This window comes from Tamandua tetradactyla, chromosome 1 (genome assembly GCF_023851605.1).
Source record: "Tamandua tetradactyla isolate mTamTet1 chromosome 1, mTamTet1.pri, whole genome shotgun sequence".
NCBI classification, from domain to species: Eukaryota; Metazoa; Chordata; class Mammalia; order Pilosa; family Myrmecophagidae; genus Tamandua; species Tamandua tetradactyla.
This window is the reverse complement of record NC_135327.1, coordinates 175613770-175640099: the sequence shown is the minus strand read 5'-3', so window position 1 is coordinate 175640099 and position 26330 is coordinate 175613770. Positions and strand designations below refer to the sequence as shown.

The 26330-nt window shown below is 36.0% G+C and overlaps 1 protein-coding gene across 7 annotated transcripts in view; it reads right to left on the bottom strand.

The window, feature by feature from the left end:
* The window catches only part of EXOC4 (exocyst complex component 4), a 970332-nt gene that overhangs the window by 741782 nt on the left and 202220 nt on the right, over positions 1 to 26330 (bottom strand). The gene's annotated exons all lie outside the window — the stretch shown is intronic.

Here is a 26330-nt window from a genome sequence, read left to right as displayed (position 1 = left end):
AAGGCTCAGCTGGGACCATTGCCAGCTGGGCATCAGTTACAACCCCTCTATATCAAGTCTCTAAAACAATTCTAGAATCAATCTCTACAAGAATTCTCACAAGGAAAATCATTTAGCTCATCTTTGGGTTACTCCATTAATTCTATTACTTTCACTAATGATATTTCTAAAATGTTTATATTTTTAAAAATATGAACATTACCCACAATTTCTTAATTCAAGATAAAGCCATCACATATTTCTCTAAAATTCCGTTTTACAATAGATGTTTTCTATCACTAAAAAATATGAATTTCCTAGTTTTTGTAATTGCTCCAAAAATTCCAGTTGATTTTCCACCATGTCCATTTCAATCAGCTCTCACTAACTCAAAAGTCATTCTCAACTAGGTCATTTAGAAAAGCTGCAAAAGCCACCAAAACATAACCTATATAACCTACATGTTAAGAAAATGTAGTTCTAAAATTGGACACATGCAATTTGACTATTATTTCATTGGCTTCCATTTAATTTAAGTTCCCTTTTTATCGTGTAAATCAAGCTATAAGGAACAGAGAACCTCTAAGATCAACTTAAACATGGATATGTTCAAATGACTTAGTTAATAAAGGATCAAATAACTTGGTCGAAAAGCAAAAAACTCAGATCTCAGCTTTTAATTTGTTTTGTTTTCAGTTTTGCCTGCACAGTTGTAATTCCCTCTATCCACCTGAATAAAGAAAGGTATACAATCTACCTGGCTAGAAAGATGGGTGTAAATTATCAGTCAGAGCCTTAGCAGGCAGGGACAAAAGGGATTGGTTCTTTGCAAAATAATTAAATTTTAAAGTGGACTTAAGTAAGGCTATGAACATACTTAAAAGATTACCAAATATGAGTTACACAGTACTTACTGTTTCTTTCTGCCTAAAATTATAGTTGGTCACTTACATGCCCATCTCCCTCAATAAATTAAAATTGCTTGACGCCAAGGATCATATTTCATCTCTGTATCTCTACAGTACCTTGAAAAAAATTTTCAATGACCGTTCAACAAATAAAGGAATATATTTGGTCTACAAAAAGAAATTATGTTGGTATTAGAGGAAAAAAGGAATGAATAGTTATGGGATAAAAACTACTTTTTATTTAATTATTTATTTTTTGCATGGGCAGGCACCAGGAAACAAACTCAGGTCTCCGGCATGGCAGGCAAAAACTCTGCCTGCTGAGCCATCGTCATCGGCAAAAACAACTTTAAGGACCATACTTACTGGATTTCATTTCAGTGATCTAGCTAAAACTAACAGAAAACTCCTAATAGGTTAAACAAAAAGGGGGGAATTTATTGAGGATTCAGAGGTATCTCAGTATTCAAAAGCAAAAATACAGCCCGCACCAGGCAGCCAGATCCAGGAAAAGTGAGCAGGAGATGGAAAACATACAGGAAATCCAAGAGTTTAGTCTTCTCTATCTAGGATGTGCTTCTCTCAGCAGGTCAGGTATCCCTCTTTCCTCTGCAGACTAGATTTCTCTGTTTGTTACTCCTTCCCCAGATTAGAAGACAGCTGCACTACAACTTCTATACAATATCTTCTTATATTAGATCAGCGAGGTCTAAACTGTATCTTTTGGTCGAAATAAAAATTTCCAAAATGGAAAATTTGCATAGCACTGCCTGAGTCAAGCATCCTTCTCATCAACTGTAGTCAGGTAGACATGATATAGTTACGGCTTTTAGGTGCCAACTAATATGGGTGGGAAGGGGACAGTACTATGAATTAGGTATATGCAACAAAAAGAATTTAGTTTAGATTCAGTTTACCAAGAACTTTCACATTTTTTAATTCATTCAACGGACACAATAACCATGTGTTCTAAGTTTGCTAGCTTCTGGAATACGTATACCAGAAATGGAACAGCTTTTAAAAAGGGGAATTTAATAAGTTGCTAGTTCTACAGTTCTAAAGCTGAGAAAATGTTCCATTTAAAGCAAGTCTATAAATGTGTTGAAATTACCACCAAGAGGTTACCTTCACTCAGGAAAGGCTGATGAAGTTCAGGTCTCTCTCTCAACTGGAAGGGCACAAGGCAAGGTCTACTAGCTTTCTCTCCAAGCTTCTTGTTTCATACAGCTCCCCCCAGGAGGCAATCTCCAAAGGTCTTTGGCTGTATGGGCTCTGTGGTTCTTGTGGCTCTCTTGTGGCTCTGCTGTGGCTCTGTTGTGGCTCTCTTGTCCTTGTGGCTCTCTCTAAAATTCTCCCTCTTTTAAAGGATTCCACTAAAGCAATCAAGACCCACCTGGAATGGGTGGAGTCACATCTCCCTCTAATTAAGGTTAATATCTGCAATTGGGTGAGTCACATCTCTGTGGAGACAATCTAATCAAGTTTCCAACCTCCAGTACTAAATAGGGATTAAAAGAAACAGCTGCCTCCAAGAGGTTGGATCAGGATTAAAACATGGCATTTCCAGGGTACAGAATCCTTTCAAGCCAGCTTACCATGTGAGAGAGAATGATTTAATCTATTTACAAGAATACTGACCTCCCCCAGATTGCACAATTAGAAGGGAAGGAAAGAAAACCTAAGTCTACTACTTTCATTCAACCCTCATGGATCAAAATGGAATGGTCCATTTTGAAAAGGAAAAGGAAAAGAACATCTTTTTTTCTGAAAGTCAGGGTCAGGAACCCACAGACTCTCTAGAGCAAAGTATCCAACAGCATCACAAAAATGAAAAGTACTACACTTAACTGGAGGCTGTGGGGGTAATGATAGGAAATACAGTAAGTTCCCCAATGTAAATAAGCCTTTATACAAGAAATTATTTTGCTGGTCACAAAACAGCTTACCTGGGCCCAAAGAACCCTCCTACCCTCTTAATCAAACTATTTTGGCGCCTCCCATCTATTCTATTGCTCTTAAAATGTAATCATCTATGAATGCTATTAAAATGCAGATTCAGATTTAGTGTGACAGACTTTAAGGTGGCCCCCATGATGCTCTACATCACATTTATATAATTCCCTTCTCTTGAGGGTGTGTGTAGGGGAGGAGAGTGTCCTGTGACTTCCTTCTAACCAACAAAGTTTAACAAAGACGACAGGGTGCTGCTAAAGAAGCGAAGTTGTGAGGCATGCAACGATGTGAATGAACCTGTGGGACATTTGGTGAGGCAAAATAAGCCAGAAACAAAAGAGCAAATACTGTATGATCTCATTAAGAAAATACTTATAAGGAAACTGGGCCCTAGATTGTAAGTTCTTATAGCAGTCACATTTAGTCCAGATGGTAATTGTTATTTCTGATTTTGAGGGCTGTTTATATATGTATAACCTGGCATTTGGAGATAAGAATGAAGCAAATCAGGTCGGGATTAAGGTAATTCAGAATACAGCGGTAAGGAAGGCACTGCCTGTATTTTAGAACTTAACCTACTCTTTGAGACCAAAGGAAAAAAGGTTATTATACCCAGAATCTAAATTTTTTTGTAGCACATAACTCAACTCAACCTATCTGAATAGATCATTTAAACAATACAAACACAGGGAGCCCAGAATGAGAGCCTTTAATCCTGTATAGCTTAATGTAATACCTGGATACATCCCATAGTATATTAAGAAAATAATCAAAAAGTATTGGCAAAGTCTTTTAAGGGATGGCAGTAAAAATACGGAATTACTAAACTTTACCACCAGGGAAACCCCAGATACTGTGTCAAACATGAGGGACACCCAAATCAATAGGCCAAGTCCTTGATCTTGATGCTTGCTCTTGGGAAGCTTATGTAGGGAGCATTAAAGGTTAACCTATCTATACGTATGCCTTAGAATTACTTCTAGAGGATCTCTTCTGTTACTCAGATGTGGCCTCTCTTTCTCTAAGTCCAACTCTACAAGCAAAACCATTGCCTGCCCCCCATGGGACATGACATACAGGGGTAAAAGTCTCTCTGACAGTGTGGGAGATGACTCTCAGGGATGAGCCTGACCCTGGTACCATGAGCTCAACAATGCCAACCTGACCAAAAAGGGGAAAAAATGTGTAACAAATAAGGTATCAGTGGCTGAGAGGGTTCAAATAGAGTTGAGAGGCCACTCTGAAGGTCACTTTTACACAAAGCTTCAGTTAGACATTGCTACCGATCATAACTTGTCAAACCCCAACTAAAACCATTCCTGCCAATCCTAAAGAATACCTAGGGCATTATATAAGATTCTACAAAGGTTCCATGTACTAAGTAACTTTCTAGAAACTTACAACCTCCAGATGAGTCCCTGGACCAGATAAGTCCTGAAATACAGAGGGGCCAGCCCTTTCAGAACATCAACTAGTTCCATCCCCCTATCCAATATTATTGATACCCCCTCCCAACATGAAAAAGTTAAAATGGGCATAGCCCAAATACTCCTAAAGAGTGAAAGAGAGATCAAAGGTGATGGTGGAACTATACAGAGAAGATTGGGTTTAACAAATGAGTAGGATTCCTGAATCATTCTATTGATATTTCTTTCAGTGTATAGTACCTTAGATCAACTAGAAATAAAAACCTAAAATTGTGGAATTGTAACCCATACCAAACTCTCAAATTCATTCTACAACTAACTGTTGTGATATACTTTGAAATTTATTGCTTTTTTGCATATGTTATTATTTACAAAAAAGAAAAAAAAAGAGGAGTATAACAAAGAAGATAGGATTTAACAAATGAGTATGACTGCTGAATCAATATATTGATATTTCTTTTTATCTCCAGTGTCTTGAAGGAGCTAGAAGAAACAATGAAAAATCGTGGATCTATACCCATATCAAACTTTAAAATCTATTCTATAACTACATGTTGAAATATAAATTTCCAATAAACTTGGAAATTTATTGCTTTTTTGTATATATGTTATATTTTGCAATTAAAAAAAAAATGAAGCCATCTCCCTCAATGCTGGAAGACCACAATGTAGAAATGCAGGAATTGGGAAAAGATTTGATGAGAAAATAGGGAGACATGGAGATGAGTTGCAGAATTCAGTAAAGAATTAGAAGTGAAAGATAAAGCTACCAAAAAGTACAGATAAAATTGGAAGGGACATGAGGGAGAATAAATACTGTAGAAAACAAAATAAAGGGCATGGAGAATAGAAATTATAGAAGCAGACAAAATAGAAAGGAAAGACAGAGTTTAAAATATGAGCAAGAAAACGAGCTTATTAAAGGCAGGCAAAGGAGATTCAACATATGCATTGTTGGAACAGGAAGAGAAGACAATGGGACCAGAAGAAATATTTAAAGATATAACTGAAGAAATTACTCAGAAACATAAGAAAACTTGAGTTGACATATAGAAATGGCATACTATAGTATATAAGAGAAACTTTACCCTTATATACTAGCTTACATGACCTAGAGATGTCCTGGAAAAGAAACTGGACTTTCAAGATAAAGTATCCTTTGGGTAGCTAAGCAAGCAGATCAAGTTGCTTGTAAGGGAGAAAATCAGGATGGTTTCAGTTTTTTCCCACGGCAACATTCAAGGTCAAAAGATAATGGAGCAATTACCACTAGGTTTTCAAGGTAAGAAGTCTAGGTCAAGTATTTCACCTCCAACCAAATTGATTTTCTAGTATTAAGGTTACATATAAACAGTGGTGAGCAGGGAAAATCTCAAGGAATGTTATATATGAGACTTTCTTACAAAACTATCAAAAAACAAATTTCAGCCAACAAGAGACGCCCAGAGAAGCTATGGCAAAAGAACTGAAAGTGAGTGTTGAATGTATTTAACAATAGAACTAAGACCAAACAGTTAAGGCAACAGAACAAAAGGTAAATGCTATTTATGTCAACAATGTAGAAATGAAGCACCTAAAATATGAGAAGGCAAAGGGAGAAGGGAGGGAGGCAGTAGAGAAGTTTGCTGATCTGAACAAGCAGAGGGTCAAAAGATATCCTTTAAATACAGTGACCATGTAATGTAAATATTGGCATATTTTCAGGTTAAACACTAAAAAAGTGAATATTATTGCCTAAATTTGGGTGGTGGAATAAGAGAAAAGGAGTGGGAGGAAGAGGGGATTTTAATTTTACTTTTGCTCATGGTATGTTAATACATAAACACAGCTCAATGAAAAAAAAAGATAATGGGATGTCACAAAACATTATATAAGACACTGCATTTGGTAGACTGGCTTATACTCTCTGTTGCTGGCTTTGTAGAAGCAACCTGCCATGAATCCTGGACCTGCAAGGACATGAATTCTGCCAACGAAGAACCTAACCCTGGCTGACAACTTGAATGAAGAAGCCTGCTGAGACCCTGAAGCAGAGAAATGAGATAAGTTGCCCTGATCCATGACCAAAAGAATCTATGAAATAATAAATCTGTGCTGTTTAAAGCCACTGAGTTTATGGTAATTTTTTAAGGAGCCATAAAATACTAATATAATAGGTATGGATTGGGGCCTGAGATCTGAGCTTTGCATTTTGAATAATGGCATTACCTATTTGACACCACTACTATTTGCTGCCTTCTCTTTTGCTTTCATGTTGCTCTAGTCCAATCATACTACAATCTTCTTAAAACACAAGCCATATACTCCATGGCTTCCAGGACAATTGATTGTCTGACTATTACATTGCTGATCTTCAGATTTTGTTTTATTTTGCCAAATCTGTGTCACATCAAAATATCAGTTAGGTGGCAAACCCTTCACACAGCTTCTTAAAATATATTTGTCTGAGAAATATTGTCAAAATGTTGATTTTGACATGCTAGTTCTCCAAACTTTCTTCTTAATTCTTTCAATGGCAAATACCAAGTTAGAGGCTTGGCACTGAAAGAATTAGTGAATTTCAAGCTTGTTCCTTAAGGGTATCCAAAGTTAACTCTTAATCTGTTTTAAGCCATGAGCCTGTCCTTTTGTGTCGGCTTTATTTTGTTCAACATAATATCATCAAGGTTATTCAATGTTGTCACATACATCAGAACTTCATTCCTTTTTACTGTTGAATAATATTCCATGGTATGTATATACCACATCTTGTTCATCCATTCATTGGCTGATGGAACACTTGGATTGCCTCTTTGGCAATTATGAATAAGGCTAGTATGAACATTGGTGTGCAGGTATTTGCTCTAGTCTCTATTTTCAGAGACCATTCTATACTTAGTTTCCTGAGGAACTGCCAAACTGTCTTTCACCACGGCTGTACCATTTTTATCCCATCACCACTGAACAGATATTCCTCTTCATATCCTTTTCAACACTAACAGTTTTTTGTTTGCATAATAGTGATCATTTTAGTAAGTGTGAAATGATATCTCATTGTGGTTTTGATTTGCATGTCTCTAATAGGCTAACAATGTTGCCTCTTTTCACGTGCTTTATTTAGCCATTTGTATTTCCTCTTTGGAGAAATGTATAGTCAAAAATTCTGCCCATTTTTAAACTAGCTTTTTCTCCTTTTATTATTAAGCTGTAGGGTTGCATTATATATTCTGGATATGAGGCCCTTCTCAGAAACAAAATATGTTCTCCCCTTGAGTAGCTTGCTTTTTCACTTTCTTGGCAAAGTCCTTTAAAGTGTAAAAGTTTTTAACTTTGAAGAAGGCCAATTTATCTGTTTTTTTTTTCATTTTATTGCTTATACTGTGAGTGTAAACTCTAAGACACCATTGCTTACCACAAGATCTTGAAGATGTTTCCCTGCATCTCCTTCTAGGAGTTTTATGGTACTGTTCTTATAGTTAGGTCTTTAATTCATTTTGAGTCAATTTCCATACAAGATATGTGACAGGAATCCTCTTTCATTCTCTTCAATACAGATATACAGCTCTCCCCAAATGATTTGCTGAACAGACTTTTATCCCCACTTGAGTTGATGGCAGTCTTGTCAAAAATCAGTGACCATACATGTGAGGGTATCTTTCTAAACTCTCAGTTTGTTTCCATCAGTTAATATAGCTATTCTTATGCCAGTACCATGCTGTTACGGCCACAGAGCTTTAAAACATGCTTTAAAATCAGGAAGTGCAAGACTTCCAACTTCGTTTTTCATTTAAAAGATGTTTTTGTATATTCAGGACCCCTTAGCCTCCCAATTAAATTTGATAATTGGCTTTTCCATTGTTGCAAAGTAGGCTGTTGGAATTTTTGGACTTTGTTGGGTCTGTAAATCAATTTGGGAAGAAATGACATCTTAATGATACTTAGTTTTTCAATTCATTAACAAGGAATGTCCTTCCATTTATTTAGGCCTTTTTAAATTTCTTTTAGCAACGTTTCATAGTTATCTGTGTAAAGACCCATACATCCATAGCTAAATTTATTACAAGATATTTGATTCTTTTAGTTGCTATTGTAACTAGGATTTTTTCTTGATTTCCTCTTCAGATTGTTCTTTAATAGTATATAAAAACCCTAAGATACTTGTTTTTGCAGGAACTGATAACCAGGCATTCATGTGAGGATATGATATGGACTAACTTGATGCCAGACAAGAAGGACAACCCTTGATAAAAATATTGACAACCAGAACTCTGAGGCACAAAAACCCACTGAAGATGTCACTTTGCTGAGTGTCTGGTAGAGGCATGCTGACACTAGGTCACTCTGACCCCAGGCTCCAATGTCTGTGCTGTGCTATGAAGTTCACTCTTGCCCTCACTGCCACACTATGACCAACACCTCCTGCTATCAGATTTGGGCCTTCTACTAATGCCATGTTGCACTTGGCTCTGGAGACCTCCTGTTAAAGATACACATTTGCTTTGTATTGGTCCTCAAGTGGATGGAATTGGAGAATCTGTTATCCTCTACTTTTAATTGTGTTGTGTGCCCCTTGACCTGGTTATTGCATACTGGTTGTGATGGTAGCTTGCAATTAAGCAAGCAAATAAATTTCATTGATCATTCAAACTCTGTCAAGTTGAATCTACTGCCCAGTACTGAATTCGCTTTCAGTTCAAATATGCTTTCAGTTTACTACAATTGCATTTACATGGCAATTATGGCCTTTTTCAAAATGAAGAATTCATCTACTGATTGATGCCAGAGAAAAGAAACCATATAAAAGCTGGGACTGTGTGAAGAATTCTAATGTTTCAAATGCACAATCCATAAATAAATTTAAAACTCCTTATTTTTCATTTCAAGGAAGTTGATCATAATTATTTTTTTCTAAAATAAAATGTTAAATGGTTTTATGAGGGGCACAAACACAAGGAATCTAATGGTACTGCTGAGGTAATCTAGTTGAGGATCACAGCAAATAAAGGGAGATATTACTAATGAGATCATCTTGTTAATGTCAAAAGTATAAAGGAAGAAAAAAGGCAGTAAATTATATGGATATTCCCCAACCTTCATAGATGCTTTGGCTCCTTTCTAGATTCAACCAATGTGCAATTTAACTGGACTCTCAGAGTCACCATATTCATTCTGCTCTTAACTATAAACTAGATTTTCTTATTCTGTATGCCAGTTTGAAACTGTTGTGTACCCCAGAAAAGCCATGTTCCTTAATCTTGATTTAATATTGTAGGGTGGAAACCTTTGAATGGATTGTTTTCATGGAGATGTGACCCAATTATAAGTGTGACCTTTCGATTGGATGGACTCTGCCTATTCAAGGTGGCTCTTAAGAGTCCTTTAAAAGGGGAAACATTTTGAAAAAATCTCAGATGCAGATGCTTGGATAACAGTTACTTCAGAGTCAACAGAGATGCAGACGTGGAGATGCTTAGAGTACCAACAGAGAGAACAGACGTCTAGATATGGATTTTTGGATATGCAAAGCCCAGCAGACATCACCATGTGCCTTCCTATGAGACGCTAAGCAAGCCAGAACCCAGAGTTGCGTCCTGGAGGAGGTAAGCGACGTTTAGAGAAAAAACACTGACATCAGAAGCTGGAAGCAACAGAACTGGGAACAAGGATTAGCCGATGCCAGTCACATGTCTTCCCACATGAAAGACATCGGCCTTTCTTGAGTCAAAATATCTTTCTCTGGATGCCTTAGTTTGGACATTTTTATGGCTTTAGAACTGTTCATTTGTAACTTAATAAATTCCCTTTTTAAAAGCTATCCCATTTCTGGTATATTGCATTCTAGCAGCATTTAGCAAACCATACACTGATAACAAAACCTTTTAATACCTCAGTGTTAGAAAGGTTTTTAATTTTCCATGCAGCCAGACCTTCCATCTTACATCCCACCTTCTGTTTAACACCTTCTAGCAGTTGGAAACTCCCTATCCATATTAGGTAGGTCTAATTATTAAGTTACTTCAGCTCTTTAACCTGATTTCTGCCCTCTGATAAAACAGAATTAAAACAACTTAACCATATGGAAATTGTCTAAACATTTAAAGGAAATTACCATATCTCTCCCAAAACATTTTATGGAAATGCTATGAATCCCTTTCCCTCTATTATATACCCTTTATGCTTTTCTTCAATCCCAGCTTCCAAAGCATAAAAAATCACATACTCAGACCTCATTTGCTAATGGTTCACACTATCTGAATTCAAGTGAACCCTCAATGTTGCTATACAATGCACTTAGTCATCTGTCCTTTATATCTTTACTAATACAAAGAAGATATTCTGAATGATCTTCATTCTTTTTAATATCCCACATTGCTACCTCCACCACCGTCAGGACCTCGTCTTCACTGCAACTGAACAGTCATCCCTCCCTCTTTCTGAATATTCTAAAATTGTTTTCCTCAATTATATGACAGGGGATAATCAATTATCTGTTAGTAGAGGAGATATGAAAGAATAATATTTCTTGATCATGAATTAGGTCATTTCATGTCTTTTTTTTTTTTTTTGGCTTCCCAACTTTAAAAAACCTCTCCATATTGAATAAAATTCCTTTTAACATTAAAATACATTATTTCTGCATTCACTACATGCAAAGTACTGCAGTTGGCCATGGACAAAATAGGAATAAACAACCCATTACTCCTTCACTCAAAGCATCTGAGGAGTTAGAAAAGGTACATATATACAAACAATGCAATGCTTTTAGCCAGAAGGAGGGAAAAGAGAAGACACAAGTAAAAATGTGGTTAATTACCCTTAAGGTCCCAAAACAGAATAAGTGTTGCTGTGGCGCCACTTTGGAATACCTACTTATCCAAGTAGACAATGGTAAAGTACAATGCCAAGTTAGATGAACAAGGCTAAATAAAGTTCATTGACTCATCTTTCCTTTTGAAAGCTAGTGTCTGATTTCTGCTCCATTGTTAAAAAGCATAATTGATTTATCAATTCTTCCACCTGTTTTTTCTCGATTTGAAATAATGCTAAAATGAACATCCTTGTACAGGCTTCCCTGCTTTATATGTGATGGTTTTTCTAGGCTACCACCTAAAAGAAGAATGGCTGAGTTGCAGAATATGCTTGTCTTCAATTTCATAGATATTTCCAGATTGCTGACTAAAAAAATTGTACCAGTTTATTCCCATTAGTAACATATAAGAGTTCTTGTTTCTTCTTGTCCTTGTCAACACTTGCTGTTATCATGCTTAGTAGTTTTTGACAATCAAAAGGTGCAAAATGGAATTTCACTAGGATTTTACTTTTCATTTCCCTGATTATTATTGAGTTTTAGCATCTTTCATAATTGTTTATTCAATCTTCTTCCTCTGTAAACTGCCTAGTCATATGCTTTGACCATTTTCTGTTAAGTATTTGTCTTTCTCTTATTGATTTGTACAACCCTTTTTAAATTCTGGATACTTATCTTTGTTCATTTAGAAGAGGTACAAATATGAACTCCCAGTCAATGGTCTGTTTTTGTTTTGCTTTCAATGTCTTTTTTTTTAAATATTGAAGACTTTAATATTGATGTACTCAATGTCAGTCTTTTCTTTTAGGGCTCATGATGTTAATGTTTGTTTAAATCATTCTTCCCAACACAATGCCATGAAAATATACAACTTGTATTTCCTATAAAAGTTTTTAGAGTTTTGCCTTTTACATTTAGAACTATAACCTATCTGGAATTTAATTTTGTGTATGGTGTGGAGTAAAATTTAATTCTAACTTTTCCATATAGATAGTCAATAGCTATAAGATCATTTGTTATTTATTAAATATCAAGTCTATCCTTATGCTCAATAATCAGTAACTGATACATTAATTTCAAATCTATGTTGCCTAACAATTTTACAGTCACCAATGTAATAACTGACTCAGGCAATGACCAAAACTAGATGAAAGAACCATCTGATGAAAGGTTGTTGAAGAAAGGATACACACATGATTTTTAAAGAACGCTCCACAACTGTTAACAATAAAGTTGACCTGTTTCTTTACAATGGAGTTGGGGATACACCTTAATCAAGTAATCAAACTTAGCATCACGAATAAAGGAACAAACTGACATGAGCCTCCTGATGTGGCTTAATAGAAAGTACATAATATCTATAGAAAGTACATAATACCTCCTTGTAGTTGTGATGATTTGAAGCTGTATGTACCCTCAGAAAAACATGTTCTTAAATTTAATCCATTCCTATGGGTATAAACCCATAATAAGTAGAACTGATCTTTCTGATGAGATGAGATGAGATAAGGAATATCTCATCTCAATCAGGAAGGGTTAAAATCCTGTTACTGAAGCCTTTACAAGAGACTGAAATTCAGAAAGAGAGAGAAAAAGACGTAGAAGGCAAGGAGCTGAACCCAGAAGAAAGGGAGAGACCAGGAGACTGCCGTGTGCCTTGCCATGTAACAACTAAGGACCCCAAGATCACCAGCAGCCAGCCCAGGATGCAAGTCTTTAGAGAGAAAGAATTGCCTTGATGATGCCTTGATTTGGACATTTTCCTGGCCTCAAAACCATAAGCAAATAAATTCCCATTGTTTTATCTAATCTATTTCATATCTGCTTGAGAAGCCTAGGAAACTTAAAACAGTATTATTCATGCCAAAACTACTGAACCTGAACTAATCACGAGGAAAGAATTGGACAAATTCAGATACTGGACATTCTACGACACAACTGGCCTCGACTCTTTGAAAAATATCAATAAAACAAAAAAGAGGAAGGAACTATTCTAAATTAGAGGAAAATTAATAGGCAAAACAAACAAAATGCATATAAGATCCTGTTTGGATAATAGATTATTATTAAAAACTCATAATAGCACTGAATTATATTAGTGAATATGGTTAACAGGAAATTTTTTTTTTAATTTAAATAAAATTTTTTTTAAAAAACATAGGACTGGAGAACACAGTGAATCCTATTGTAAAGAACAGACTATAGTTACAGCACAATTATAAAAATGTTATTTTACAAACTGTAACCAATATACTGAACTAATGCAAGGTTTTACTAGTAGGTGAAATACAGGAACTCTGTATTTTATGTATCATTTTTCTATAAACTTGCAACTTTTCTAACAAAAATAAACAAAGATTTGAAAAAACTCAGTTACAAAACATACTTCTGGAATAACTGGGGAACTTTGAATGTGGACTATATATTAAATAAAATCGTTGTATCAATATTAAATTTTGTTCATTGGATAATGGTACTGAAGTTACATAAAAGAATGTCCTTTTAGAAAGATATAGGCTAAAGTATTTAGGGATAAAGTGTCATGACATGAACAACTTACCTTCAAACAGTTCTAAATATATACATATACACATATGTATATAGTTGTGTGTGTGCATGCACACATGCGTGTAAAGAGAGATTTTTAAAATGCTAACAACAGGCAAATCTAGGTGACTGGTATATCAGTGTTCACTTTATTATTCTTGCAACATTTCAAAAGAAAAGAGCTGTAGGTAAGATTTATATTGCTTCTCCTGACTTCTCTCATGAGCTACAAATGCCCTTTAGATATTTAATCTTGGACATCCATTGTCATTTCAATTTTAACATTCCTAAAATAAATATATTCTTCCCCAAGACAGTCTCCTTTTCTGAATTTCCTATTTATATTGGTTAATTTAGCATTATTTTCCATACTATTTAGAATCAAAATTCTCTAGTCACCTTGTAGGATACCATGAGGTTGACAATAATTATGAAACTAACGTGTTGGTTTGAAACTGTTTAGTACCCCAGGAAAATTATGTTCTTTTAATCCTACTCCAATTTTGTGGGGGGAGACCTATTGTTTGGGTGGGACCGTTTGATTAGGTTGTTTCCATAGAGATGTGATCCACCCAATTGTGGGTATGACCTTTTAATTAGATAGAGATGTGACCCCTGCCCATTCAGATCAATCTTAATTAGTTTGCTGGAGCCCTTAAAAGAGGAGTCACACAGAAATGGATGTTTGGAGATACAGAGCTCAATAGACATTGCCATGTACCTTCCATGAGATGCTCAGCAAGGACCCTCAATACTGAAAAGCCAGACTTTGGATAGAACCAAGAGAAGCTAAGAGAAGAAATCCAGGGTTTGCCCCAAGGAAGCTAAGAAAGGACCAGCAGACAACAGCCACATGCCTTCACATGTGTCAGAGGAAACCCAGATGCCATCCAGTCCTTTCTTTGAAGTGAAGGTATCTCTCTCAGGATGCTTTAGTTTGAATATTTTTAAGGCCTTTGAACTACAAACCTGTAACTTAATAAATACCCTTTATAAAAGCTATTCCATTTCTGGTATATAAAGCATGCCAGCAGCTTTAGCAAACTAAAAAACTAATAACTATTTATTGAGAACAATTTTTCTGTTTTTTCTAATTATGGTTTTAAAATTATTCTGTGCATGCAGACCAATGAACAGTGAAGGAATATGTAAATCTGTGAGAAAATACTTCTGTTGCTCAGATGTAGCCTCTTTCTCTCTATGCCCAACTCTGCAAGTAAAATCATTACCCTCCCCAATACATGGACATGACATCCAGGGGTGTGAGTCTCCCTGGAAAAATGGGACATGACTCCTAGAGACATACCTGGCTCTGGCATGGTGGGATCAACAATGCCTTCCTGACCAAAAAGAGGAAAGAAATGTAACAAAATAAGGAGTCAGTGGCTAACAGAGTTCAAATAGAGTCAAGAAGCTATTCAGGAGGCTATCTTACCCAAGCTTCAGCCAGAGATGGCTAATTGCCAAGGTTTACCAAACTGCAACCAACATCATTCCGTTAACCCTAAAGAACACCAAGGGCTCTTCTCTATCTGAGAACTTACAAAAGTTGTACACACTAAGCTTATTTTTCAGAAACTTACATTCTCCAGATGATTCCTAGGCCAGATAAGTACTGAAACCCAGAGGTGCCAGTCTAAGAACATGAACCAATTATATGCTCCTATCCCATATTGTTGACACCCCTTTTCAACATAAAAGAAAGTGAGAATGGGCATAACCCAAATATCCCCAAAGATTGGGAGAAGGCTTGAAGGAGAAGTTATAACAGAGAAGATAAGATTTTAAAAATGACTATGACTAGTGAATCACTATACTGATTTCTTTAATCTCCAGTGTCTTGGAGCAGTTAAATGGAAAAACCTGAAATTATGGAAATGTAACCCATACAAAACTTTGAAATCTGTTCTACTTGTTAAAATTACTTTGAAATTTAGTGATTTTTGGATATATGTTATATTTCATAATAAAATGTTACAAATAAATAAATCTGTAAAGTAAAAAAAAAAAAAATCCATCAGAAAATTAGCCTGTATATCTGTCAGAGACAAGGTAGTCAAAGTAAGATTTCTAAAGAAAGCTAATCCAAGGATTATTTGTCATCAGAGAGATTATATATATAATTCTTAAAACATCAGATCTCTTAGAACAAGAAGTCATCAACTGACAAGATGTATTGAACCCATACAGTACCAGCTGATAAGATATCAGGGCCTTCTAACAAGACCCAAGATTCTGATTGGCTAGTCATCAATATGCATCAATATCCAAAGTACTGATATAATATAGAGCATCTATGCACACTTCCTGATGTTGTGCAATATTCCCACATTCTGTGAACCTTTCAGGGCTATAACAAAGTTGTTTCTACTTCCTTGAGAATTTGACCCTAGCCAGACCAACCCAGAATTTTTAATTCACCTATTAACATTCAACGAAAATTTATTTATTCCTATAATGTGCTATTGGCACTATGCTGCCTGCCGAGAAATAAACAAAGAAAAGAATAAAACATGGGCCCTGGTCCCAAGGAGATCACAATAAAAATGGTTAATTAAAAATGAAATTGTCACAGTGAGCTAAGCATAAGAAACAGAAATGCATAGAAAATACAGATCAGAAAGTGAATAACTCCTTTTAAGGGACACAGTAAGTGAACTGGAACTTAAAGGATGGATAGAAGTTTACCAAGCAGACAAGAAAGACAAGGGGCATTCTAGCATGTACACAGGCAAAGAGGCATGAAGAGCATGCAGTATTATGGCCTGCTACATGTACTGTAGGAGCAAAGGAGGAGAAAACAAGAAGGAAATACCACAAAAGAGAAAAAGTCCTTGAATTCCATATTAACAAATTTGGATTTTTTCTCATGGACAAAGCTTACAGGCTTTTAAGCAAAGAGGCAGCTGTGTGTGCTGAAGGTGTGTGTATGTGTGTATGCATATGCACATGTGTGTCAGCAGTGATTACTGTGATTAATAAATCTATTAAAAGGAACTAGTACTTACTAAGCACCAAACATGTACCTGACATTATCTCACTTAATCCTCTTAACAGTCTTATGGAATCTCTATTAATTCCTTTATTTCACAAACCAAAGACCTAAAGCTTAAACAGGCTAAGTAATTTCCCAAGGCCACATAGCTGGTAGGTGGCAAAGCTCCATTTTCTCCCCCCCTCCCCATTTCATTAGTACCTTTCAACTCTTATTTCATTTACTCTCTCACAATGATTACTCCAGATTCTTCCCTGTATGATCCTTATGGATGCCAGCTCAAAATTTCTATAACACAACATTGGGCATGTTACTTATGTGCTCAAATAATCTCAATGGTCCCTTACTACCGATAGGAAAACTTCCTAATTTCATAATTTAATTTCCCTCTTCCCAACTTGCATGGTTCTTCAAATTGGGGCCCCACGTAAGCAAACTTTGAGACATAGTTAGCAAACAGGACATTTATTAAGGAGTAACCTTGGGATCAACACCCATGGCTTCCTTTCAGGGAAGGAAAGGATGCAGGAACAGAGGGGGAAGTAAGGCCCCTGGACAGGCTCAACAACGAAATTGACTGATTACCAGGACTGTGTAGCTAGAGTTGTCAAGAATTAGTAGAGATGGCCAAACCCACATTGATCTATCAATGGATGTGGGCCACCCCAAGAAGGGGCATGATCTTGAGCAATGCAGCCCTCTGCAGCTGTGACTGTCTTTGAAAGGAGTTACAGCTAAAGTCCTGGGCACCAGTATCATGGGTTCCCTTCAAAGACTCCACTGCCCTGCCAACAAAATCCAAACTTATTAATCATGGTTCACAAATCCCCATAGGAACACTGAGATTCAAAAAAAATAAGGGACTGCCACAGTGTCCGCAAAACCAGCCAAAGTGGCAGAACTGAAAGTCAGACCTCAATCTACCTGATTCTGCAGTTCCTATGGCATCAACAAAACTGTACCACTTTGAGGTACAGTTTAAAAGAGGACCTTTACAGAAACATTTTCTTAAGGATAGTCTGGCTATCTATGTTGGACCAAACAAAACATGACTATTAAATAGAGTGAATTAAGAATCCTACCCGGTGACTCCTCAGCAGTTAAGCACTAAGCAGAATGACAAGAAATTTGATTCTGAAATGAAATTAAAGCCAAAATGAAATTAAAATGAAACAAAATTACCACTTTTAAGCATAACCTTCACTGGAGCTTGTAAATCCGAAGAAAATTCAACAAGCTGTACAAAAGTAAAATCACTGAACTCAATAGGAGGAATCATTCTGACACAGGCCTTCAATAGATGGAGCTCTCTACTCTGAACTGGTGAACCACAGAGCAGGAAAATCTGAAGAGCTGGAAATACAGTCATTCAGACAAAGGTGCTGAACATTTGCACTGATTAAATGCCAATCACCCTTCTCCTAAGAGCACTGGCACTGACCCTAGTATATTCACTGCATTTCAACCCTGAATAACGTTATTGTTAAACATGAACTGAGCACAAACAGTGCCTTCAGCACTTCTAAAGACAGACTGAATCCTCGCCTAGTGGTTTGCCTTCAAGGTGACTACTGTTTTGAGTGAAGATAGCTGTAATGACTATAACCACCTTTGAATTTCATTTTCATGGGAAAAAAAAGAAAAGCTCAAAGTCAATTTCTCCCCCTTCTAATATGATTCATGAGTTTATTCAGGGAAAAAGTCTTCTTCATGGTTTTTACTTTTTCTCAGATGCCTGTTGTTATCATATGAATTAGATTCATGACCAGGCCCTGTCTTAAGCTACTTCTTATTGGCTAGTTAATTCCAATCCAACAAATAGTGGCCCCCAAAAAGCTAACGGTACTCCACAGGTTCAAATGAAAAGGCATGCACAATCTTTCCAGGAGCCCCTACAATGCTTAAGGCTGGACTGAACACTGCAGAGCTAAACCAACTTGGCCCAGAAGTCGAGTACCGGCACAGCAGCAGCACACCCGACACGCAAGGTCACTGATACAGGCGATTAGTCTTCAAAAATCTGCTTCAAGGAGCCTAGACCCTCTATTTTACTTTCAAAGGCCACACTTAGAAATATAAATCGCATTATTAGAGAGGAACAAAAAACTCACAATTAAAAATAGAGAAAGAAATTGCTTTATTACGATTTACTTCATGACGTTTAAAAGGCAAAAGAAAGCCAGCATGTGATCACATACATTCAAGCATCACAGTGTAAACAACACTGCTTAAGCTTTACACAAACTAGCGTGTCCCACAAGATATCGCCACACAGCTTTCCCTAAAGTCCAGCATACTTTTGTGGCCTTGAAGATAGGTCTTTCATAATCTGATTATTATTTGCAACCAGAAGTGCCTTCACTGGAGTATGGAAAGTCGGGATTTTTTTTTTTTATTATTAATAAAGCCAATCAACATACAATATGAACATTCTTTTTTTCATCACATAGTTATATATCATCATCATGATCATTTCTTAGAACATTTGCATCAATTCAGAAAAAGATATAAAAAGATAACAGAAAAAAAAATTTATACATACCATACCCCTTACCCCTCCCATTCATTGATCACTAGCATTTCAATCTACTAAATTTATTTTGACATTTGTTCCCCTTATTATTTATTTTTAATCCATATGTTTTACTCGTCTGTCCATAAGGTAGATAAAAGAAGCATCAGACACAAGGTTTTCACAATCACACAGTTACACTGTGAAAGTTATATCATTATACAATCATCTTCAAGAAACATGGCTATTGGAACACAGCTCTACATTTTCAGGCAGTTCCCTCCAGCCTCTCTGTTATGACTTAACTAAAAAGGTGATACCTATTTAATGCGTAAGAATAACCTCCAGGATAACCTCTCGACTTTGTTTGGAATCTCTCAACCATTAACACTTTATTTTGTCTCATTTCTCTCTTTCCCCTTTCAGTCAAGAAGGATTTCTCAATACCTTTATGCTGAGTCTAGGCTCATTCTAGGATTTCTGTTCCACATTGCCAGGAAGGTCCACATCCCTGGGAGTCATGTCCCACATAGAGAGGGGGAGGGCAATGAGGTTCTGTGTCATGTTGGCTGAGAGAGAGAGAGGCCACATCTGAGCAACAAAAGGTTCTCTTAGAGGGTGACTCTTAGGTCTAATTTTACGTAGGCTTAGCCTATCCTTTGCAGGGTTAAGTTTCATATGAACAAACCACTGCTTGTGAGATTATCAAGAATTCTGCACTTGGGGAAGTTGAATTTTCCCCCTTTCTCACCATTCTCTGAAGGGGACTTTGCAAATACTTTTTAATTCACAGATGAATGAACACAATGTCTTTCTCTTTTCCTAGCTTCAAATTATAATCCAATCACCACTTTAGGTAAATTTGCTCCAAAAGGCAAACAAAAATGACACCCCAAAAACAAAAATATCACAATATCAATATATTATATGATATATAACATGGATCATTGCCTACACACTAATACGAAATTATAAATTTTGTTTTACTGACATTTGCTGTACAAATATCATTATAAATTTACTATTAAATCAATGTCAAATGTTTTTTAACATAAAGTTTCCATGGTCTCAAAAACTCTATATCCCACCTTATGCAATAAAGGTACAGTACCTACTTATATGTTTTTAAATATAAGTTCAAATCACTCTGGGATTTATCGGGGCGTTCACTCTGGACAAACCAACAAAATCTCATGTCCTATTCAAGGTTCCATGTACTTATGGTGTTCAATTAAGCTGTCCACAAAAGTTATAATAGGAAATGCACTAGTCAAAATATAAATTTTATGTAAGTTGGGATTTTTGTTCAAATGGCTATCTTGAGAATGTCAATATACTGTTTAGATGGAATATAAAGACCTTTGCTGAGCCTGCTGAGTCCTGAAACCAACAGATCTACAGTTACACAATCTGTATTAAGATCTAGTTAGAATTCTGCAAGTGTAATGATGTGCTAAGTGCACTGGCAGAGGTCAGGAAATGGGATGTGTCTTTATAATACATAAATGACTTAAAAATGTATTTAATAACAACCCTAGAGTTAGTATTCCCGACAACTTTCAAGTTATTAAAGACTACACTATAGAAGATGAAGTGACTCAATGAGCAACTGGAATCTAGAGATGGTAGAAAGATGCTTCAACTTCCTTATATTTGGGCAATACTTTTAATAAACTGTTCAAAACTCGATATCCAAAAATAACTCTACAGATGCAAAACGAAGTTTAATTTTACAAAAGTGAAAGTGATTACACTAATTTATAAATATTCTTTTGCCAAGTTCATTTTGGATATCTTTAAGATGGATTACAATAAATTTTAGTATATTTTATGGCCAAAAAATAAATATAAAAATGACTGATCCAAAGATAGCAACTGTAACTTCAGCTTCTTAAGAACATAGCACAATCTAATATAGTCCCTGTCCTAAACTTTAACAAAATAAGGATCAAAGAGGGTAACCTGGCACAATTTAAATGGCTCCTATTTATTGATGTCAGTATAGATTCCAAACTATATATTTTACTACCATAAGTTTACCATAATATTTACCCAAATAGCTAGAATACAAAACAAGACAGTAAATAGACACCCATTTGTGCAAAATGTGATGCTTTCACAGCACACACATAATCACACAAATTCAGACACACATTCCTCAATCTTAAATTTATTTTGATAACCCTACACAGAACTCTAATTTCCCTAATATAATGCATTTTCTCTAATATTATGCTTTATTCCCTCCATCCTTTGATATCCTGCAAGATATAAGTCCTGATAAGAAGACTATGAGCTACCTTGAAACATATGCCCAGCATATTATTATGATCCCTGCAGGCAATGTGGTGTTATAGACATAAAACCATTTCAAAAGTACACTCACTGAGTTCAGCAGGATGGGCTATCTAGAGATAGGGGAAAAATGAAAAGGTGATAAGCAGGCAGACCCAAGTAAAATAAAATTTCAATTCTTAACTCTGAAAAAGAGACTCCATGCAAACCTATATGCTCAGTTTCTATTTCTTCTTTTGTAGAACAAAGCTAATAATTCTGAACACTCTCTTAAGAGCATCATACATATAAGCTAATTAACAGTAATGAAAAAAGGAAAATATAAAATTCTTTTAAAATATTAACTGTAAAAAATATTTCTCTGAAAATAAGGTCCAATAATTTCCAGTTCTTTAATTCAAACCCTCAAGTAATACTAACTAACCCAGAGCTATGAAGAGGAAAGTTTTTCCAACAATTATCAAGATGGCCAAAAGTAACATTCTTCAGAACACCAGATCCCTGGGGAAATTAAAATATATAGAAAAGAAAGAGGGAATTAATTGAACAGCCACAGCCTAACAAATGTCAGAATAAGGGCAGTTGTTAATATGTTCCACAGTATGAAAAGTTGAGTAGGGTAAAAATGAGGATAGGAGAAAGTTATACCCACTGCTCTGAGTTAGTGATCTCAAAAGGCAATAATGAAAATACTCAGGAAACAAAAGCAAATCAACTTCTCTGGCCATTTAAGGGAACATTTTGAAGATAAACAAAAGAAATTCAGCTTCTAGTACATTCTGCTTCTCATTGCTAGTAATACTCCACATGATAGTTTTGAGAGATGAAAAGAAAAAAAAAATCACTGCCTAGCTGCAGCACGTAGCATAGACATTTACACATGGATTTCTTCTCATTTGTGTGGTAGGCTGGTTCTGTAGGGGCACCATGCTGCTATGAATCAAGTGAGAGAATGCAGCTAAATTCTCATATTTTTAGTAGACCAACAAAATGTAGCTTTTAGCCGGAAAACAGAGCCTCAATAAAGTGACAATAAAGCTTGATCATTCTTTTATTGTATTTTAGCTTAACATTTATAAATTTGCTAGTTTACTGTATGAGCAATGCAGATGCAAAAGCTATGAGTAAAAACAAGGATGAGCTATCTATATACTAACCTACCAGGAGGTTTATCTGATCTTGATTACACTTCTCTTTTTGTGTAATCATTCCAGCTAGTTACAGCATGAGAAAATTGCTTATAAAAGATGGTCCTAACACAGGATAGGTGGTTCAGAAAGGCTTTTTGGTGCCATAAATAAAGTGGTGGGTAATGAAATAAGTAAAGGTAAAAGAAAACAATGATTGGTATCTGTTCAACCATTTACTAGTCCTAAAGTCTCAGAATCCATAGCCAGTGCCACTTATACTATAAAAATACATACAAAACACATATGGTGGAGTGAAATGAACATGGGAAGCACTATAATATTCCAATGGAGTATGTGGACTTTGGTCTCTGACTTTTGGTCTCTGACTGACCACATACATGTTTAACAGTATGAAAAGTTGGGTAGGATCAAATTTAGTGGCCATGCAGTAAAACATGAAAAGAGCCTTGAGACATAGGTGAAATGATATCATCAGAAAGCTTAGAACAAAAAAGTCCCAACTAAAGGGTAGCTGCCACCACCATCATCGTCATCACCTCCATCAGCAGCAGCATCTCCACAGCTACCACCTCCACTGTTACCACCATGAATACCACTGACACCACCATTACCACAGACCCACCACCACCACCATCTTCTTCATCATCATGACCACATCATTTTATTGGCTTTGGAATCAGATTTGGGTTTAAGTTCATTACTTTTCTTTTTAGCATAAGGTCTATCCTCTGAAAAAGTAAGAAAAATAATGGTACTGATTTCACATAATAATTAACAGGACAAAAAGTATTTAAATGAGACCACGTATGTAGCTAAGAATCTAGGTGATACACTAGACCCCTTCTCACCTTAATTTTTCCGTCTGTGCTTGTCCCAGTATGATTTCAAAACTGGTAGTATAATCCTTCAAGGAAAAATGCTCCACAATTTGAAAGTTCAGTTATCTATCATTTTGTTTAAATTAATTTTCTTCCTATAATTTATAGCCACCATTTTCACTTTGCTGGGGACTTTACCTTATACTCATTTTGTCTTACTCCAGGTAGCGACGTCTTCATAGCTAAATTTTTAAATGTTACCTATTTTCACATAGCTGAGAGCCCTTTGTGATGGTTAGGTTCTGGTGTCAATTTGGTCGAGTGATTATGTCAGTTGTCTGGTCAGGCAAGCACTGGCCTGACTGTTGCTGCAAGGATATTTCGTGGCTGGTGGATAAACCGGAAGGCTGGTGTATTAGATTATCAGTCAGCTGACTGCATCTGTGCTGTTTACATCTGTGATCAACCAAGACGTGTCTCCCACCAATGAGATAAATCTAATCATTTGGAGATTTTTAAGGAAGAAGAGAGGCTCTTTCACTGCTTCTTCAGCCAGTGAGCCTCTCCTGTGGAGTTCCTCCAGACCTGCCATTGGGGCCACCAGCTTCACCATCTGCCCTATAGATTTTGGACTCGTTTCCACGGTTGACTGAGACACCTTTATAAATTTCATATTTACAGATCTCTCCTGTCGGTTCCGTTTCTTTAGTAAACCTTGACTAACACATCCTTCTTTCAACATTAACCCAAAGGGACTATAACCTTTCTATCCAATCACAGATGACTATCTGAATTGCTTTTCCTGCTGAGAACTGAAGAGTAAACAAGCCCTGAGTGAGGGGCCAGAGTGGCCCTCCTAGTAAAGAGTATGAAGCTCCGTGCATGCAGCTTGGGATACTGACACTAGTAACAATGGAATTTTCCCTCTCACTGTTTGGCCAAGTTTAAGATTATAATAATACCACCTTATATCCATATAGCATATTACATTAAAAAAACTGGTTACGTTCATTTTATAAATTGAACTTATGAAAAGAAATCATTATTGTCTAGACAAAGGTTTTCTGTAATAGCAGATACAAAATATTTTAATCTAATGCGAAATATGAGCACTGTATGCTACTTGTGTACTAGAATTCCAATATATTTCTCTAAAATACATCCTCTTAAAATTCCTCATTAAAAAAAAGTGCTTACCCTTTACATTTTATCAAGAGGGAAAAGAAATTGCAAAAGGCAAAGAGAGATAATCAAATTTCAAAAAATATACCTGTTTTAGTCCCTAAATTAAAAATAAATTCTAGGAAACATTAAGGGTAAAAGATTATGTTTGTTTGTTTTAAATGTTTTAAAGCAACAGAAACCCAATTGAAAATATAGTGGACAAACAAGTAGGTTGTATTAATCCCCAATGCACAAAAATTATTAAGTATTTGAATATATGCCATAAATACAAAAAAAGACCAGGCTTTTGAAAACCTGATAGGATTTAATGAATTATTTCTCGGTAGCCCATGGAAGCAGTATAATGTAGTACAAAAAAACAGCATGGAATTCACAGTAAGACTCTACCCCAGGTTCAAGTTTACTTTCTCCACTGGAGGGCTATGTGGCTTTGTGCAAATTACTCTTGGCCTCAGTGTCTATATCTGTGATGTAAGAATAAAAGAAGACAAAGCACATGAAAGAGTTTGCAAACACCAAATCATTACACAAATGTTAATTATTCTATACCTACAAAGTAGAGTCACAATTACGACGTTTTCATACATTATGGACATAACTTTAAGGTCATGCATATCTTCCTTGTAACCCTAGCACCCAACAGTGTCCTGCTTAGAGCAGGCACTCAAATATGTGCTGAGTGCAGAAGATGGATGTGTGAACAGATGAATGAACACAATGTCTTTCTCTTTTGCTAGCTTCAAATTATAATCCAATCACCACTTTAGGTAAATTTGCTCCAAAAGGCAAACAAAAATGACACCCCAAAAACAAAAATATCACAATATCAATATATTATATGATATATAACATGGATCATTGCCTACACACTAATACGAAATTATAAATTTTGTTTTACTGACATTTGCCGTACAAATATCATTATAAATTTACTATTAAATCAATGTCAAATGTTTTTTAACATAAAGTTTCCATGGTCTCAAAAACTCTATATCCCACCTTATGCAATAAAGGTACAGTACCTACTTATATGTTTTTTTAATCCAATTTCTTATTCAACAAATAGTTCTGTATGGTAGACAATAAGGATACAGCTGCAGAAAGGACCCAGTCATGGCCCCGAGAAAATTCCCCGTCTGGCTGAGAATAGGCAATGACTATATAGGATGAAAACTGCTAGGGCAAGACCGTGCACAGGGCTTTAGGGATTTCCAATATAGAGTTCCTTAATCCTCTCCTAGGGGTTCACAAACTGCTTCTCAGAAAGCTGCGCATCAAGGCAGAGACATAAAAGATAAACAAGAGTTATCCAGGGATAGAGGAGTAAGAACAGGTATCCTAAACAAAAGGTATGGTATGAGAAAAGGCTTGGAGGCAAGAAAGAACAAGACCCAGTTGACCGGAGGAGGGACAGGGACAAGTATTAAGACAAGTATTAAGTATTAAGAACATGAAAATAATGGAAGGGGCAGAACTGTTAGATATTCCTGACTAACATGGAACGCTTTCAACTCAGAGCATCTGGAATGGTAATATTCAGAACTCAATAAGACGGAGAACACAGATAGCTTCATATTCAGCACTGAGTTGAACAAAAAAAGGTGGGACTCAATAAATGAGCTTAGTATCACTCTAATGTCCAATAGGCCAAATTCATTTCTACTAATATTCACAAACAACCCACAGAGACGTTCAGAACTTCTGTTCTGGATCAAGTGCTCTGCCCAACCAGTAGTCTTTCCTGAAGGCAATGGGATCATAGTAATTAAGAAG